The sequence below is a fragment of the Schistocerca americana genome, chromosome 1 (assembly GCF_021461395.2).
Source record: "Schistocerca americana isolate TAMUIC-IGC-003095 chromosome 1, iqSchAmer2.1, whole genome shotgun sequence".
Lineage (NCBI taxonomy): Eukaryota > Metazoa > Arthropoda > Insecta > Orthoptera > Acrididae > Schistocerca > Schistocerca americana.
Window position 1 is genome coordinate 413,906,051 of NC_060119.1, and position 12,546 is coordinate 413,918,596.

Below are 12,546 nucleotides of genomic sequence, written 5' to 3' on the forward strand. Positions count from 1 at the left end.
TATTTCGGCCTTCTCTCTGTTATCTTCTGTTTCTGTGGCAGTATGGGAACTGATTTTACATATGGCCATAACATCTTAATTTTTTATTCAGATCGGTCGACAAGATTTTACTTTCAGAGTCACTGAATGGTTCTCTCATTGCTCTCCTTACACTTATTTTCACTTCGCTCAGCTTTTGTCTGTCAGATATGTTATTTCTTCTCTTGAATCTGAGAAGACATTCTGTTTGTTTACATACCAGGTTTCTAAGACAGCTATTTAAACATCGTGGCTCTTTTCCACCCCTTAAGACCTTACTCAGAACATATTTGTCTAGGGCAAACTTCACCCAGATAATTCACAATTGCAGTCTATGATAACCTCAATAGATATTAACAAATTCTTTACTGCAATGACCACCTATCATCGCATCTGAAATGAGACACATCCTACCCAAGATGCTTCCCACCGCTTCTAAATTGGTGTACCATCGCCCACTCTACCTCTACAACATCCTAGTCCGTCCTTATGCCACTCCCAATCCCAACAACTTGCCAGAGGCATCATATCCTTGTATAAGACAAAGGTGCAAGACGTGCCCAATCCATTCATCCAGCACTTCCTATTCCAATCCTGTCACGGGCTTATCTTACCCCGTAAGCAGCCATGTCATATACCAGCTCAGCTTTTTATATTGGGTTTTCTGAACTGTGCAGATGGGAGCCATCTTTACAACACATTCGCTGTTCCCGAAATTATCCTGGCCTCAAACTAAGGAAACATACTGTTGCTACCCTCCAGCTAACAGTTTTCATACCCTCTTGTCCTATCACCTCATTTCTATTCTCATCTCCCGCCCTCTTCGTGTGCTGCCCTCTGCCAATGAACCCACCCATCTTTCCCCGATACATTCCTTTTGCCCCATTTCTCCCCTCTCCAACTCGCTGCCCAACAGCCTCTCGTCGCTGCACCTGTTGGCAGTCTATTCCCTGCACACTCAGCTTGACAGCACTACCCCCCCCCCCCCCACACACACACACACCCCCCCACCACCAAACATAGACTGCTATCCCTTACCCTTCCCCGCCCCTTACAGACTACTGCTTCCGTTCCATATGACGGGTGCATTCTCATCCAAGCTGCTGGAGATGACAGTCGTGTGTGTAAGGCATGCTTGCTTGTGTATATGAATATTTGTGTGTGTGTGTGTGTGTGTGTGTGTGTGTGTGTGTGTTTCTTTTTCTGATTAAGGCTGTGGCCAAAAGCTTATGTTCAAGTGTCTTAATTGTGCCTGTGTGCTACTTAATGTTGTCACCTTTATGGTAAATAGCAATTTATCTTTTCCTTAAACTTTTGTTAAATTTTTTCCTCAGATGGCTGGATCAGTGTGGCATTGACACTGATGTTCAGGAGCATTTTTCTGGGTGCCACACAGGGAAAAGAAATTGTATTTATGGGACAGGGAATGAAATGAGTAACAGTGACAAAGATGTAAATTCAACAGTTACAATTACAAATTAAGGTGATATGGTGAGAGCAAGAGGAGATGATTACACTTCATTAAATTTGGAGATACTTGGATAAGAAGGCTAACCCTTCTTTGAAAAGGACAGAAACGGTTTAAGTGTAAACAACAGCATTTGTGAAAATCAATAAAGTTTTATTTTTGTTTTTTTGGTTGTAAATGAGTGGAATTGTAAAAGAAGTGATGCACTGGGTCACGCCTAATAAATTACTTCTAAAAAGTTGTCTCATTACTTCCACTTCAAATGGTTGCAGCACTGAAACGGTAGGTTCCCTCAGGGACATGGGTTCCAGCTCAAAGTACAGGTCATTCCACGTCAAATCATCCAGTAGTTTTAGGAAATGACACCCATCGCCACGCAAATCCTTGAAATTTTGGGTAGTGGAAGTTGACCTAGATATATTCACATTTCCAATGTGTAAATGTTGCAGGTCAATTACTTCTTCACTTACGACAGAAAGAAGTTGTATAGATTCAGGAATTCAGGCTTTCATAGACGAGATACTTTATAATTTAAAAATGCAATGGTTCCCACAGTTGTTGCAGTGGAAGCTTTTTTTGGTAGAGAAAGGTTTATATTTTTATAGTCATGCTTCTTGTAGTGAATACCCATGACCTGCATCTCTGAAAAAATGTAAATAATTTCTTTTCAACAAAATCCATGCATGGGCATTATATTTTTTTAAGGTACTGCCCCCTCATACACAGCTTTGAAAAATTTATAACATTATAAATATTGCATTATGTCTCAGTTTGTAGAAAGAATGGGAAGGGTGAAAAACAACAATATTGTAAAAGAAATATTGAAGTTGCTAATTCATGCTTACAAAGTCATCACAAAATTGCTTAAGTTCGTTACACTGGATTTCCCTAGGAACAAATCATATCTGAGAACACTGTTTTATTGCCACTACATGTATTGCATCATCCAGTTCCTTTGTTTTGATTCATGTGTTCACTGAGCATGCAGTTCTGATTTCTTGTGCTGAGCTGAACCCAGAGTCAATTATTGGTTAAAAATTCAACTGTTTCAGTTTTTTAATATTCATTCCACAACAAAAGTAAGTCTTGTAATGTTACAATAATAATGTGATATACTTTCGTACTGGAACAATGGGATAGAATGATTTTTCATTATTTAATTACTCTGGTTACACCAACCATCTTTTGAATTATATATGACAAATATTGGTTTTATGACTGAAGTAGTATGGAAAATACAAGTAAGCAGTGTTTTCTTGGACAGTATCTGCAAGATGGATGTGATAATGCCCTGACTTGTGTGAATGAACTGATCAGTGAAGAACAAGAACTTTTATTACAGCAAAGCAACAGACATTCATACTGTGATTTAAGTGTTTCATGTGTGTGTGTTAAACACAAAGACAGGTACCTGCACAGATTCTCTCCGCATAAGAAAATTTGTTGTGATCCCTTCAAGCACCATAAATGATCTGTTTCAACTGGATTGTGTAAAATTAGTTTAGAAAAGGCAAAGACCTTGAAAATGAGAGGCTTTAGTGTTATTCCTGGGAGAAAATGTGCCCAATCTGTAACAAACTTATTAACGAAAAACTAGCAAGTGACGACTCATCACCAGACTATACAAAATGACAGTAACGTGAAGGTGCAGACTCCTGAAAAATTCAGTTGCTCGGCATAGTCGGTATGCATCAACCAAACGAAAATTGAAATCAGCAGCTGGGGCTCTGGAAACTATACATTCACACACACATCAAGTTGAGCTGGCTGCTGATGCAAGCACTATCCCTGACCATGATTTAACAGAACTGGAAGAAAAGGCAAAACATCATGATGAACTCATGGACAAAATCAATCAGAAAATTGAATATGCAAATAATCGCGAAAAATTCAGTTACTTACTCTTGTGCCACCAACTTGGTCTCGACAGAAAGTCAGTTCCAAATTTCAAGTTTACGAATATTTGGAACGACAAGCAAGAGCTCTTTTAATGGAGAAGGGTATTTTATTGATGGCTGAGCAGAAAAGAGGAAAGACAATGCCACATGATGCAGTGCCAAAAGTAAAGAGTTTTTATTTGGGTGACAAAAACACAAGAATAATGCCTGGGAAAAAAGAAAAAGTGAGCCCCAGCAAAAAATACCTATGAACAAAACAGTCTTATTTTAAGTAATTTAACTGAAGTGTATTCTCTCTATAAAAAATATCCTGAAGACAATGTAGGATTCTCAAAAATTGCTTCTATTCGACCAGAACAGTGTATACTTGCAGGGTCATCGGGAACACATACCGTATGTGTGTGCATTTACCACCAAAACATTAAATTGCTTCTAAATTCCATTTCAATTAAAGAAACATACCAAGAGCTATTTAAAATAATAACATGTGATATAAATAACCAAGCCTGTATGCTTCGTCCGTGTGAAAAATGACCCACAAGTTCACTGCTTCAAACCCACTTAGAAAATTAAGTAGAAGATGATGGTCCTGATAAGATGGTTCAGTACAGTCAATGGGCATCAACTGATAGAATGACATTAAATTTTAAAATCACTTCTCTATCGGAATTCTGTGATTAGAAAATTGAGAAACTTACTTCAAACTCTTATTTCTTAATCACAATCTGATTATCTGAAAATGAAGAAGGAAACACTTGATAACAGATCAGTGTTAATTTTAATGGATTTCAGTGAAAATCTCAATTTTGTTGTTCAAAATGAAGTACAGGGGTACCATGGGAGCAATGGCAGCTGCACTCTTCACAGTGTCTGTATATATTACAAAAAGGACAAACAGTTGCATGCAAAAAGTATTTGTATTTTTTCTGATGATCTAGAACATGATGTTGCCTTGGTGTACCAGACTCAGAAAACTGCACTGATTTTTTTTTTAAAGTGTGAATTTCCAGAAATTCATCTCGCATATGTTGAATATTTGATTGACGGGTGTAAGAATTTCAGAAATATCTGCTACCATGAACACGACTTCAACATAAAGTGCAGCTGGTACTTTTTTGCTACCGACCATGGAAAATTTCCCTGTGATGGTACTGCTGGCACTGTTAAAAGACTTGTCACAAAAACAAGTTTGCAAAGAGTTTATAAAGATCAAATACTTCCAGTTTCACGAGTATTTGAATTCTGTCACGAGAACCTGCAAGGCATTTCAGTTCCCTTTGTTTCAAAAGATGAAATGGTACAAATCAGACATTATCTATCTCAGTGCTTCACAAGTGCAAAAACAATTACTGGTACACAATCTATGCATCACACTGTACCAATATCACCAACCAAGACTGGAGCAAAAAGGCTGAGCTGTGATACAGATTTCAATTATCCAAAATATTTTTTTCTGATTTAACAAAAAATTAAATATGATTAATTAACAAAAATTTAATTGCACAATTCTAACCTTTTCAGAAACTAAATGTCCAAAAGGATATACAGGGAAAAAACTGTTCGCATACCATTTGTTGTTTAAAAACTACAGCCAATTTTCACATTTTTACAGTTTGCTCTGAAGTAATGCTTTGCATCAAACTTTCAGCAATTGCTACCAACAGAATGTATGTAAAGCAATAAAAATTGGCGAAAGTTCATGATATTAGATACAAAAGCAGTACACAAAATCTCAGTTCACAACTAGATAATGGGTGTCATGGCCGGATGACTTGACATGGAATGACTCAGTATTATCTACTCTCAGTCTCCTCTATAATTGCTAGAAGTTTGTAATGGAATTGTAAAGCAACCTGTTGTATAAATGAAGAAACTTAAACACTTCCTTAGTCTTTAGACATGAAATGTGTTGTTCAGAAACCAAATTAGAAGCCAAAGAATGTAATTTTCCACACTTTATTTCATAAAGAACTAAACATTATCAAGACAGCAGGTTCATACAATTATTACAAAGACGTATAGAATATAGAACAGTTGAAAACCCGTATTTTTGAATGAGCCTGTTCCAAATATATAAACTATGAAACGATAGAAGTTCAGATACAGCAAATAAATGTTTCTAAGCTAGCCAGTAATGTTCCAATGCAGGATCAATGAATTTGAAATGTTGGTCTCCTTTATACTACAGTTCCAAGCAACTTTTCATCCTTACCCATTTCGGAGAGTAAATGGTATAGTATGGAATAGAAATATCCAAATTCACCGTGCAAGAAAAAGTTTAAGACCCAACCATCCGCAGGAAAACATGCTTACGGTTTTCTGTGACGCACAAGGTCCAGTATTAGAACATTATGGAGAAAGATGCACAACAATAAACAGTGTACGTTACAGTGAGATGCTTACTGCCAGGTTAAAGACTGCAATTCGAAGCAAACGCCAAGGATTGCTGTCAAAATGGGTTGTGTTGTTGCATGACAATGCCTGTCTGCATACTGCTGCCCACACAGCTGAAATGCTCCAGAACTCCAATTTGTAGTACTGGATCATCCTACAGTCCCAATCTTGCCCCTTCTGACTATCACTTGTTTGGTCCACTCAAACAGGCATTAAGGGGCCTTCGATTTGCCTCAGACGAAGCAGTGACAAAAGTGGTGCATTCCTGGCTCGCAGCTCAACCAAGAACCTTCTTTTATGAGGTCATGAGGAAGCTTGTATAGCAATGGACCAAGTGTGTTGAAATGCAAGGAGACTATGTCGAAATATGTTATTATAAGTTTCCTATTTGATTACAATAAAATTTTTCATATACAAGCTTTTGGAGCCAGTAGCTTCTTCTTCTGGCAGAATGGTTGAAGGGGAAGGAAGAGGGGGGAGGAAAAGGGCTGGAGAGGTTTAGGAAAAGGGGTAGATTTCACAAAAGTCGCCCGGAACCATGGGTCAGGGGAGATTTACTGGACAGGATGAGAAGGAAAGACTGATTGGTGGGGACTGCACTGGATAAGATTTGCAAACGTGAGAGCTAAAAGGTGGGGGACAGGGTAATATGCAAGACAGAGATTGCTGCTAAAACATCATGCAAGAAATAATAAAAATGAAGTGCTAAGTGCATCGTACGTGACAGAGGTGGGAGGGAGACAGTGAAAAATAAGACAGGTCAGAAAATAAAGCTGTAGAGAACTAAAATGGAGTAGTTACTGTGAAGAAATTCAGAGACAGAAGGAATTAACGTAAATTAAGGCCAGGTGGGTGGCGAGAACCAAGGACATGTTGTAACGTTATAACATGACAGTCGTGACATCAGTGCCCGTTTCACAACACACGACATCTGGATTCTTCCCCCAGATGCAAGTTTCTCAGAATTCTGCAGGTGGGAACTAGCACTACAACATGTCCATGCAGAAGTAACAATTCGTGAAAGCCCGTAATACAGATGGCCAACTTCAAAAGTGATGTTTATTTGTATAAATGACTGAAATTAAATTAAAGCTGTTGTAATGCAACACAATGAGCAGAAGAAAGGTTGCTACTAGAGTTATTATCTTCAGATCGTGGTTATGATTGCGGAAGTGACTCAGCTTCCTTTCCCACCCTTCCAAACACTGTGAACATACAATACAGGCAGTCATGACCCAACACACCTGCAATGAAAATCTTGCTCATTGCGCTAACTCTATTTTATATGATCAATACCTTTACATATAGTCTTGAGTTTTCTGCTGTGTTCCAAGGCTGACTTTGACCAGGAACACTATGCACTTTTTGCAGAAATCTCTTTGAAAAGCAGGTCGTGGTAACGTCAAAGAAAACTTAAAATGTGGGTAAAGTTGTAACAGGATATTGTTAATCACGGGAAAGCATTGCATTGAGAGAATAGAACTTCTGTTGATACTGACAAAACTGAATGTAGAAAGCAGGATACGGGAACATAAAAACATGGATTTATTTGTTCGACCCAATAGTGTAGCTGTGAGTGTATAAGGCCGTAAAAAACAACAAGAAGGTGAATACGCATTGAAAATGGCCCCATTTTCTGTTGGCACTCAAATTTGACTTTTTTATTATGTGAAAATGGGCCCACAATCCATTGGCATTTTTATTATGTCCTAGAATTATTTAGTACTGCGGACAGTGAAGTGTTGCAGTTTAGATGGAGGGCAGGAGAGAAGGTGCGGAGGGGGTGTAAGTAGAGGAAAGGAGAGAAATAAAAGAAATTAAAAGACTGGGTGTGGCAGTGAAGTGACGGCAGTGTTCTGCTGGAATGGGAACAGGAAGGGGGCTGGATGGGTGAGGACAGTGACTAACAAAGGTTGAGGCCAGGAGGGTTACTGGAACATAGGATGTATTGCAGGGAAAGTTCCCACCTGTGCCATTCAGAAAAGCTGGTGTTGGTGGGAAGGTCCATACGGCACAGGCTGTGAAGCAGTAATTAAGACAAGGGATATCATGTTTGGCAGCATGTTTGTCGGTGGCCGTTCGTGCGGACACACAGCTTGTTGGTTGTCATGCCTACATAGAATGCAGCACAGAGGTTGCAGCTTAGCTTGTAAATCACATGACTGGTTTCACAGGTAGCCCTGCCTTTGATGGGATAGGTGATGTTTGTGACTCGACTGGGGTGGTTGTGGGAAGACGTATGGGACAGGTCTTGCATCTAGGTCTATTACAGGGGTATGAGCCATGATGTAAGGGATTGGGAGCAGGGGTTGTGTAAGGATGGACGAGTATATAGTGTAGGTTTGGTGGACGGCGGAATACCACAGTAGGAGGGGTGGGAAGGATAGTGGGTAGGACATTTCTCATTTCAGGGCATGACGAGAGGTAATCAAAACCCTGGTGGAGAATGTAATTCAGTTGCTCCAGTCCCAGATGGTACTGAGTTACGAGGGGAATGCCCCTCTGTGGCTGGACTGTGAAACTTCGGGAGGTGGTGGGAGAAGGGGAAGATAAGGTGCTGGAGATTTGTTTTTGTACAAGGATGGGAGGATAATTACGGTCAGTGAAGGGTTCAGTGAGACCCTCGATATATTTTAAGAGGGACTGCTCGTCACTGCAGATGCGACGACCACGGATGGCTAGGGACTTCTTCGTGTAGAATGGGTGGCAGCTATTGAAGTGGAGGTATTGTTGGTGGTTAGTAGGTTTGATATGGACGGAGGTACTGATGTGGCAATATCTGAGGTGAAGGTCAACATCTAGGAAGGTGGCTTGTTGGGTCGAGTAGGACTAGGTGAAGCAAATGAGGGAGACGTAGTTGAGGTTCTGGAGGAATGTGAATAAGGTGTCCTTCACCTTCAATCCAGATAGCAAAGATGTCATCAGTGAATCTGAACCAGGTGAGGGGTTTAGGATTCTGGGTTTTTAGGAAGGATTCCTCTAGATGGCCCATGAACAGGTTAGCATATGATGATGCCATGTGGGTGTCCATAGCTGTACCGTGTATTTGTTTGTAGATAATGCCTTCAAAGGAGAAGTAATTGTGGGTGAGGACATAGTTGTTCATGGAGACTAGAAAGGAGGTTGTTGGTTTGGAATCCATAGGGCGTCTGGAAAGGTAGTGTTTGACAGCAGTAAGGCCATGGGCACTAGGAATGTTAGTGTACAGGGAGGTGGCATCAATAGTGACGAGCAGGGCACCGTGTGGTAAAGGGACAGGAACTGTGGAGAGTCGGTCAAGGAAATGGTTGGTATCTTTTATATAGGAGGATAGGATCTGGGTAGTAGGTTGAAGGTGTTTGTCTATGAGAGCAGAGATCCTCTCAGTGGGGGCACAGTAACCGGCCACAATGGGACATCCAGGGTGGTTGGGTTTATGGACTTTAGGAAGCATGTAGAAGGTCGGAGGACGGTTCAAATGGCTCTGAGCACTATGGGACTCAACTGCTGAGGTCATTAGTCCCCTAGAACTTAGAACTAGTTAAACCTAACTAACCTAAGGACATCACAAACATCCATGCCCGAGGCAGGATTCGAACCTGCGACCGTAGCGGTCTTGCGGTTCCAGACTGCAGCGCCTTTAACCGCACGGCCAGGTCGGAGGACGGGGAGAGGTAAGGGTAAGTAGAGAGATGGACTCTGGGGAGAGGTTCTGGGATGGGCCTAAGGATTTGAGCAGTGACTGGAGATCCTGCTGGATTACTGGAATGGGATCACTGTGGCATGGTTTGCAGGTGGAAGTATCTGACAGCTGGAGACCTTTTGCCACATAATCCTTGCGATTCAAAACAATGGTGGTGGAGTCTTTGTCAGCAGGTAGGATTATAAGGTCGGGATCAGTTTTTAAATGGTAGACTATGGTTCTTTCTGTGGATGTAAGGTTAGTTTGCATGCAGAGGGATTTGGGGAATGATGTTGAGGCAAGGTTCGAGGTTAAGAAACTCTGGAAAGTTAACAGGGGGTGGTTTGGAAGCAGTGGGGGTGGAGGGGTGGATCACCCATTATCTTTACAGTCTCCCACCACCTCCCAAAGTCCCACAGTCCGGCCACAGAGGAGCATTCCCCTCGTAACTCAGTACCATCCGGGACTGAAGCAACTGAATTACATTCTCCGGCAGGGTTTCAATTACCTCTCGTCATGCCATTAAATATGAAATGTCCTGCCCACTATCATTCCCACCCCTCCTACCGTGGTATTCTGCCATCCACCAAACCTACACAATATACTCGTCCATCCTTACACAACACCTGCTCCCAATCCCTTACATCATGGCTCATACCCCTGTAACAGACCTAGATGCAAGACCTGTCCCATACCATCCTCCTACCACCCCTACTCCAGTCCGGTCACTAACATCACCTATCCCATCAAAGGCAGGGCTCCCTGTGAAACCATTCATGTGATTTACAAGCTAAGCTGCAACCTCTGTGCTGCATTCTATGTAGGCATGACAACCAACAAGCTGTCTGTCCGCACGAACGGCCACTGACAAACTGTGGCCAAGAAACAAGTGGACCACCCTGTTGCTGAACATGCTGCCAAACATGATATCCCTTGTCTTAATTACTGCTTCACAGCCTGTGCCATATGGATCCTTCCCACCAACACCAGCTTTTCTGAATTGCGCAGGTGGGAACTTTCCCTGCAATACAACCTATGTTCCCATAACCCTCCTGGCCTCAACCTTTGTTAGTCACTGTCCTCATCCATCCAGCCACCTTCCTGTCTTCCTGTTCCCATTCCAGCACTACACTGCCGTCACTTCACCGTCACACCCAGTCTTTTAATTTCTTTTATTTATCTCCTTTCCGCTACTTACCAACCCCCCCCCCCCCCCTCTCCGTACCTTCTCTCCTGCCCTCCGTCTAAACTGCAATACTTCACTGTCCGCCACTCCCACCATACCATCCCTCCCTCTCCTCACCACAGCCTCCTCCTTACCCCCACCCAGTCGCCACTCCCATCATGCACTGGTGCTGCTGTTCGCAGTGTGGTCTCAGCTCTCTCAGACTGCTGATGTGTGTGCAAGTTGCATTTGTGTGTGTGTGTGTGTGTGTGTGTGTGTGTGTGTGTGTGTGTGTGTGTGTGTACTGTTGACAAAGGCCTTAATGGCCGAAAGCTTTAATTGTGTGAATCTATTTATTGTGCCTATTGCGACTCAGCATCTCCGCTATACGGTGAGTAGCAAATTTCCTTCTCTGGTATTGTTAACGTTCCATCCTGGGTTTTCCATAGTTTGAAGTAGCCCTTTCTGTCATTTTTTAGACATCTCTACAGAATTCTGCTCTACAAAATTCTTTTCATAAGAAAGAAATGGAATAACGAATCCAGTAAAAAGCATAAGTTCTCATTTTTGTGGCTTTAATAATTTGAGATATTAATATCTGAAAAATCTAATTTTTCTACAGAAAATTAATGAAACCTGTAAAAAATTTAGGTAGCTTGATGTAAACATATGCCTAGGATCTTGAGAGAGGCCTATTCTAGCTTTGGCCATTGACACTTATAGAAATGTATCATTAGCATTGTAACCACTGTAAAGAAACCCTTAACAGATTTACACAATATGACAGTGGTGTAACACCTACAGGCAATTTCTACAATATGTGTAGCAGCTATTATGAGACACTTCTACTATCACGACCTCCACTGTCTTGGTAATGCACAGTTAAAATGTGATGTTTATGGCCAGTTGATTCTGGAGTAACAGAACAACAACAGATTAACTATTTCATGATGAGTCATGACTAAAGACAACACTTTTTTGACCTTTTTTTTTAGTTATTCGGACTTTATCTCACTTCTTGGTCATCAAAACTTTTTATATTGCCTTCCCAGAAAGTACTGTAGATCATATAAAATATATCGAATTTACTATGAGTACCAGCAGAATATGGGTCCATTTTCAACGCATCTCCTCCTTGATGATCCTTTTAAGGCCTTATGTTATCACATTGCAAAACCAAATACAAATTTTTAGGTAGGTAAGAAAGTGATATTTTTAAGAAAAACATTTTTAAAGAGTTTGTATAAGACTTTTATAAGTAGGCCAAAAAAAGCAATTTTTTAAGTTCTTAGAAAAACTGTCAATTTTGCCCTCAATTTGTGAACTACTAGAAAGCAGTAGGAGAATTAAATTTTATATTCTAAGACCTTGTATTGGTAAGTTATTATGTGAAAAGTTTGAAGTTTATCCTGTAATTATTTCCAGAGATGTAAAAAGCTAAATTTCACATTTTTTCAAGCATCATTTTTTCCGCTGGCTTTGCTTCAAATTATGCATATGCAAATCACTCAGCAAATAATATCATCATCATCATCATCATCATCATCATCATCATCATCATTTCATGTAAGAAAGCACAGAAAGTGGTACAAGATGACCTAGTTTTGTTTCTTTCACAAATATATTGCCAGAGATCTGCCTCAAAGTTGCCAAAAACTCATGGGTGCTGTGCTATGGGGTCAAAACAAATGACTATACATCTGGAAGTACTGAATTATCATGAAGCTATACCAATGTTCACTGGGAACATGTTCCACTGTTCATACAAAATTTCATCCAAATCCATGACGGTCATGCGGAAACCTCTAGACCACTTGGCATGTAATGACCCGCGTAATAGAGCGAACATGTTTCTCCACAAGGGCAGAGATTTTTTCTGCGGTACACCGGTATGGGATGACCTATGTGGATGGGTTAACAAACTTTAGGAGGCACACAGGAT

General features: G+C 40.8%; 1 protein-coding gene across 1 annotated transcript in view; it reads right to left on the reverse strand.

Annotated features, from left to right (window-relative positions):
- Positions 1 to 12,546, reverse strand: part of LOC124602110 (telomerase-binding protein EST1A) — a 338,716-nt gene that overhangs the window by 172,166 nt on the left and 154,004 nt on the right. The window lies entirely within an intron of this gene.